Below are 6,000 nucleotides of genomic sequence, written 5' to 3'. Positions count from 1 at the left end.
TGTTCTGCTGGCAATTCACTGAAACAATGATACAAATAAAACAAAAAGTTCTGTTACATGGAAGCTCTTTGATATGCAATGCAATAGCTCCGATGAATCACGGTAGACCAGAAAGTCTCTCTAAGTGCTGAGAGGAACTGCATGTAGCCATTTACAGGGATATGGTAACAACTAGATTCTATTAACTAGATATGAAACTCACGTATGCTTCCATCTCATAGCTAAACCTATGAGGCCCGTGGGCATTAATTCATCAATACATAAATGCTGTGGGCAGCATGATTTTCAAAAGGACTTGTGTGAGAAAAACCCAGTTTTAGCCGTGTAAATGGGCTTTTGAAAAATTGCCTGTGGGTCTGTGCACGTAAACATGCGAGCGTAACGCATGCACGGATTTCTATGCAGCCAAAGAAATGGCATTCCGGGGATGGAGTTGGTCTTGGGAAATCATTTAGGAGCAATGCTTTCAATTTTCAGAAGAGGGACAGTAACTTTAATACCGATTTGCACGCGCACATGTACACATGTATGCCGAATCGCGACCAGAGACGCAGCTATTTTATAACATATGCAAGTATAAGCATTCATGGTATACAATAGGCTGAATGTGTGTACACATGCCGACAATTTTATGTGGATGTGCATGCAAATGCTGCCTCTGCTGCGTAACATGGGGGGACTTCATTAGAAACGCCAACGCAATTACCAGTTAAACCACTTCGTTCCCAGTTCACCCTGGTAAGGGATAGGACTTCCTTACCTCCCTATTTCAATAGCCTTCCTTTTCCCCTCTTAGCCCCGATCCTTAAAACCCTGCTGACATGCCTATATTTTTTTGTTTTAGGACTTCCACGCTATCCATACAGAAGTAAAGTTATGTGGTAGGGGACCCCGACGTGCACGTGTGCGTGTAAGCTTTTACGCACTGGCTGCATTCATAAATCCAGGAATACCCATGCCTCACCCCTTTTTTGGACTTTTTCATTTGTGCGTGTACTTGGGCGGCTTTTAAAATCTGCTCAGCACGTGCCGGCCTGACATACTCACCTATCTCCCAGTGGTGGCGTGTGTTGGGCTTTTAAAATTCCCCTAATAGCATGTAAATGTATGCATTCACGTTTACTCCTGCTCCAGACCAAGTGCAAATGTAAGCGTGTAGGTCAGCCTTCATTTTTAAATCAGACTTGCCCGTGTAAATTCAGGCTAAAGTCTGTGAGTACTCCCTATTCGCTGACGTTAGCTGGTGAGTGCACAGCTGTAAAATTACCCTCCCTGGGTATAGATATGGAAGAGACTATTTGTTACTTTATACTTTCCCATAATCTCCAATAGATACCACAGAGATGCTGTCTACTTTCTCCACCTGCAAGGTAAATTATAAATGTAATGAGCCTCTTTGGGGATGATTTTGTAATGGCCCACATACATTTTAAATCAAATATGCACATACTGTTCACCAGTTTTAAAGGGGAAGGATGCACATAAGTTTCCTTTGAAAATTATCCCACCAAAACTACACTCACACAATTACACCTGCTAATTAGTGTGCAGATTTTTTCCTAGAAAATTTCTATGTGTACTTTTGAAAGGCAAAAGTGTGTGTGTATAAAAGGAAACCCATCCCCAGTCCCATTCTTGGCAACACCTTTGATCACCAAGGATAAAGTTATGTGCATACTTATGCTTAAGTTTAGTCGCATATTGGGCGGGCAATATTGATAAAGGCCATTTCCATAGGTAAAGCACAACTTTACCATGGGAAAAGGCTTTGAAAATTAACTTCCTTATGTACATACTACACACTAGAATATGGTCCTTGACTGAATGATAAGAAAGTAATTAATATCAGAGCATGTCCTGATGTTACATTTACCCAGTCAATATTGGGGTAATTGAAATCTCCCATTATTACTGCACTGCCAAATTGGTTAGCTTCCCTGATTTCTCTTAGCATTTCATCATCCATCTCATCATTTTGGCCAGATGGACGGTAGTATACTCCTATCACTATACTCTTACCCACCCCAATCCGGCTAATTGTATGTGTGCTGTGGACATTGCGGAATGAGAGAAGGGCAATTTTTTAGACAGACGATGTATCTAAGTAAATCTTTGAAAACTGCTCTCTTCATGCTGCTTTGTAAAACTGAAAGTTACAAGGCTGGAGTAAAACGTCCTTGTTCATGGAGCCAGGCAGTTGTCCTGTTTCAGAACATATCTGAATTTGAATTATTTGGTATATTTTGCTCTAAAGAAGGATCCTCTCTCACATTGTTTTGTAACAGGGAGATACAGATATTTATAATTTGCAATGTTGTTATGGTTATAATATATATGTTTCCCTTTAAGGGGTAATATATGTAATGGCGATATGTACTCCTGATTTTTTTATTATTTCTACTTGGATTGTATTCAAGTTTGAAATTTGCAAAATAAAAAATGAAAGGTATTATCTTGCCACTGGCTTGATGCAGCCCGAATCAAGAGAGGATCAACTTCTCACCACTGTAGAAACAATGCCCGGGCTATGAATGCAGCCCAAAATGAGCACATGCTCTGTCCTCCTGAGGAGAGATTGCATATGTGAAATAGTCTTGTTGGGATGGAAGTTCATTAAGTGGCACAGGTACCAGTTGGTCCTGGGCAGGTTTATTTTTCTGTCTCAATGACTTCTCGTAGCAGCACAAGAAACTATTTGGTTAGCCTTTGAGCCTCTGCCTGAGAATGGCATGCTATGCTCCTACAATTCCTTTTTACAACTGAGGGACAGAGGACATGGCAGGATGCCAGCTCTGCTTTATAAATGTCCTGAATAGTTCTTAAATCTTGGTTGGTTTTTTTTTTTTTTTAATTCACCATCTCTTTTTTCATTGGCGTTGTTGAGTTATTATTATTATTATTTTGCTTCAAGAGCTTGCACAAATGAATGAACTCTATGTTGGTTACATTGTAAACAAATAGCAGCTAATTTCATGCCGGGTGGCTGGTAGCCAACTTTCTAATGGATTTTTCTGTTACAGATATACACATCCAGAATCAGATGAAGAGTTCTAAAGTATGACAATGGCAAATGGACATCACCGGCACACCAACAGGAAAAGAAGGGTCAGGTCTTTAAGCCCTACATATTATGGAAGGCTAATTAGCAGAACTGACATTTTCCTTCTGCGCCTGGATGTTCATCAGTATATTGAGCAATTACTACCAAAAAGCCCTCCCACAACTTGAAAGAATTGACCCATGAGGATAAGGATTTAGATCTTTTGTACATCATTGAGACTACATGGTAATGTGATTGTTATACAATTTTCAGAATATTGTCCATCTGTAATAACTATCCCAAAAGACTGCACCAATGAGGTAATCAAATTTGCAGATGGTACAAAATTATTCAGAGTAGTTAAATCATAAGCGGATTGTGATACATTACAGGAGGACCTTGCAAGATTGGAAGATTGGGCACCAAATGGCAGATGAAATTTAATGTGGACAAGTGCAAGGTGTTGCATATAGGGAAAAATAACCCATGCTGTAGTTACACGATGTTAGGTTTTATCTTAGGAGCTACCACCCAGGAAAAAGATCTAGGCATCATAGTGGATAATACATTGAAATCACCAGCTCAGTGTGCTGCGGGCGATCAAAAAAGCAAACAGAATGTTACGAATTATTAGGAATGGAATGGGTAATAAAACGGAAAATGTCATAATGCCTCTGTATCGCTCCATGGTGAGACCCCACCTTGAATACTGTGTACAATTCTGGTCATCATATCTCACAAAAGACATAGTTTCACTGGAGAAAGTGCAGAGAAGGGCGACTAAAATGTTAAGGGGCTGAAGAGGTTAGGACTTTTCAGCTTGGAGAAGAGATGGCTGAGGGGGGATATGATAGAGGTCTACAAAATCATGAGAGGTCTAGAAAAGGTAAATGTGAATTGGTTATTTACTCTTTCGGATAATAGAAGGACTAGGGGGCACTACATGAAGTTAGCATGGGGCACATTTAAAAATAATTGGAGAAAATTATTTTTCACTCAATGCACAATTAAGTTCTGGAATTTGTTGCCAGAGGATGTGGTTAGTGCAGTTAGTATAGCTGTGTTTAAAAAAGGTTTGGATAAGTTTTTGCAGGAGAAGTCCATTAACTGCTATTAATTAAGTTGACTTAGGGAATAGCCACTGCTATTACTGGCATTAGTAGCATGAGATCTACTTAATGTTTTGGGTACTTGCCAGGTATTTGTAAACTGGATTAGCTATTGTTGGATACAGGATGCTGGGCTTGATGGTCTGACCCAGTATGGCAACTTCTTATGTTCTTATACTCTGAAATAAAAAAGAAAAAACCTCAATTAAACATAACTCAAATAACAATTCAGTAAATTCTGCTAAGCAGAAACTGAAAATTCAAGCTGAGTGATCAATAGCTTACAGCAAATTTTCAAAAGATTTCAATAACCATAAGGATGGCTTGCTTCTTGTGGTTTTATCAGGAGAGATTATCTGGCTGGGTTGGAGGGGAAGCTGTTCATTCTCCTGTGATAGAATATATTTGGGGGGAAAAAGGGAGAGAGAATAGGGTTATACCAAGAAGATTTTTCTATAGGATAGAGGTGTTCATGGATGTGCACATACCCAGCATCACAAGTGGCTTGAAGCATTATTGTCAGGTATTATATAACAATATTGCAAAATAAGACCCAGGAAATATTAGATGATATCACAGGGTTGCAATTGTGTAATTAAACAGTTAAAGTAAGCTAGCATTATATTTTTTCTTTGCTATTGTGTACCAAGTGGTCTGTTTTATTCTTGCTAGTATACATTGCTTTGATGATTTATGTCAAATCAATGTGCCTATAAAAAAAAATGCCCTGGCTCATAAACAAGCTAACAAGCTCAACCAAAATATATCCTGCAGACATCTTTTTAAAAAAAATAATATGGTTGTTTACTTGAAAAGCAGTCCAGAGAGGGTCCTATGAATTTCCTATGTTCCAGGCATAATTGTGATCTTCAGTCTAATCTTCTAGTTAGATACAACTGAGTCTATTTCTGCTTGGAAGAATGGGTTTGCTTTTTCTTTGCTCCAAGTTAGGCTGCCCCATGAACTGCCAGCACTACAAGTACCAAACACTGTCCTCTTCCTGCAGGAAACCTGGATGTTACCTGAGAGATACAGCAGAAAAGAAAACATTGCTGTGGGTATAGAAGATTTTGTCTTGCAGTACCCTGCTAAGTGCACAGATAAATACTGGGATGGTAACTTTGAAACAGCCGTGCACATGCACACGGTATAAAAAAGGCTGAACACGTGCACATGTGTGTGCAATTTTAAGCAGGCACGCGCCAATGTGCACAAATGCAGGTTCTACCACATAAGTGGGGGGATTTTAGTTGGCAAGCGCGCTGACACGATTACCAGTGATCCCAGTTCATTGCCAGTTCGTCCAGGCAAGGAATAGGCTTCCAACCCCCCCAGGTTTAATAGCCCTCTCTTCCCCCCTTTTAACCCCGACCCTTAAAATCCTGCTGACATGCCCAGATTTTTTTATTTTATGACTGACACACCATCAATAGCAGAAGTAAAATTGTGTGGCAGGGGACCCGGCGCACGCTTGTGCGAGTAAGTTATTCGTGTGCTGGTTTCGGTAAGAACGCCCATGACCCACCCACACCCTGCCCCGTTTTTCAAAAAAACGCCGCTCGGCGCACACCAGCCCAACTTGTGTGTGAGTATCTCCCAGTTTTGGCACACACCGGGCTTTTAAAAGTCACCTTCAAGACAATGTCAATTTTATTAACAACCCCGTTGTCCTGCAGAGAGAAGAATTGGTTTTGAAAAGTAACTTACGGTGGTCCAGTTACAGAGCTCTGCTTTATTGTTCGCTCTTTGTTTTCATTTCTTCCCTTTTCCTAATGAAAATCTTTTGGCAATCTTATTTTCCTAATTATCTCTTCCACTTAAAGGTTTAACTGGGACTAGGCCTGCTAGCTT

General features: G+C 40.0%; 1 long non-coding RNA gene across 2 annotated transcripts in view; it reads right to left on the bottom strand.

The window, feature by feature from the left end:
• Positions 1-4,272: 4,272 nt before the first annotated feature.
• Positions 4,273-6,000, bottom strand: part of LOC115075942 — a 51,789-nt gene continuing 50,061 nt past the window's right edge. The window contains exons 1-3 of one of the 2 annotated variants that reach the window (XR_003852649.1): positions 4,958-5,269; positions 4,435-4,538; positions 4,273-4,328 (exon numbers count right to left, since the gene is read on the bottom strand). This is a non-coding gene — a long non-coding RNA (uncharacterized LOC115075942). Of the gene's footprint in view, positions 4,329-4,434; positions 4,539-4,957; positions 5,270-6,000 lie in introns of those variants that run through there. The other variant, XR_003852648.1, reaches the window with a different exon arrangement.

The sequence above is a fragment of the Rhinatrema bivittatum genome, chromosome 14 (assembly GCF_901001135.1).
Source record: "Rhinatrema bivittatum chromosome 14, aRhiBiv1.1, whole genome shotgun sequence".
NCBI classification, from domain to species: domain Eukaryota; kingdom Metazoa; phylum Chordata; class Amphibia; order Gymnophiona; family Rhinatrematidae; genus Rhinatrema; species Rhinatrema bivittatum.
The sequence above is the reverse complement of the archived record's forward strand: the minus strand, read 5'-3'. Positions and strand labels throughout refer to the sequence as shown.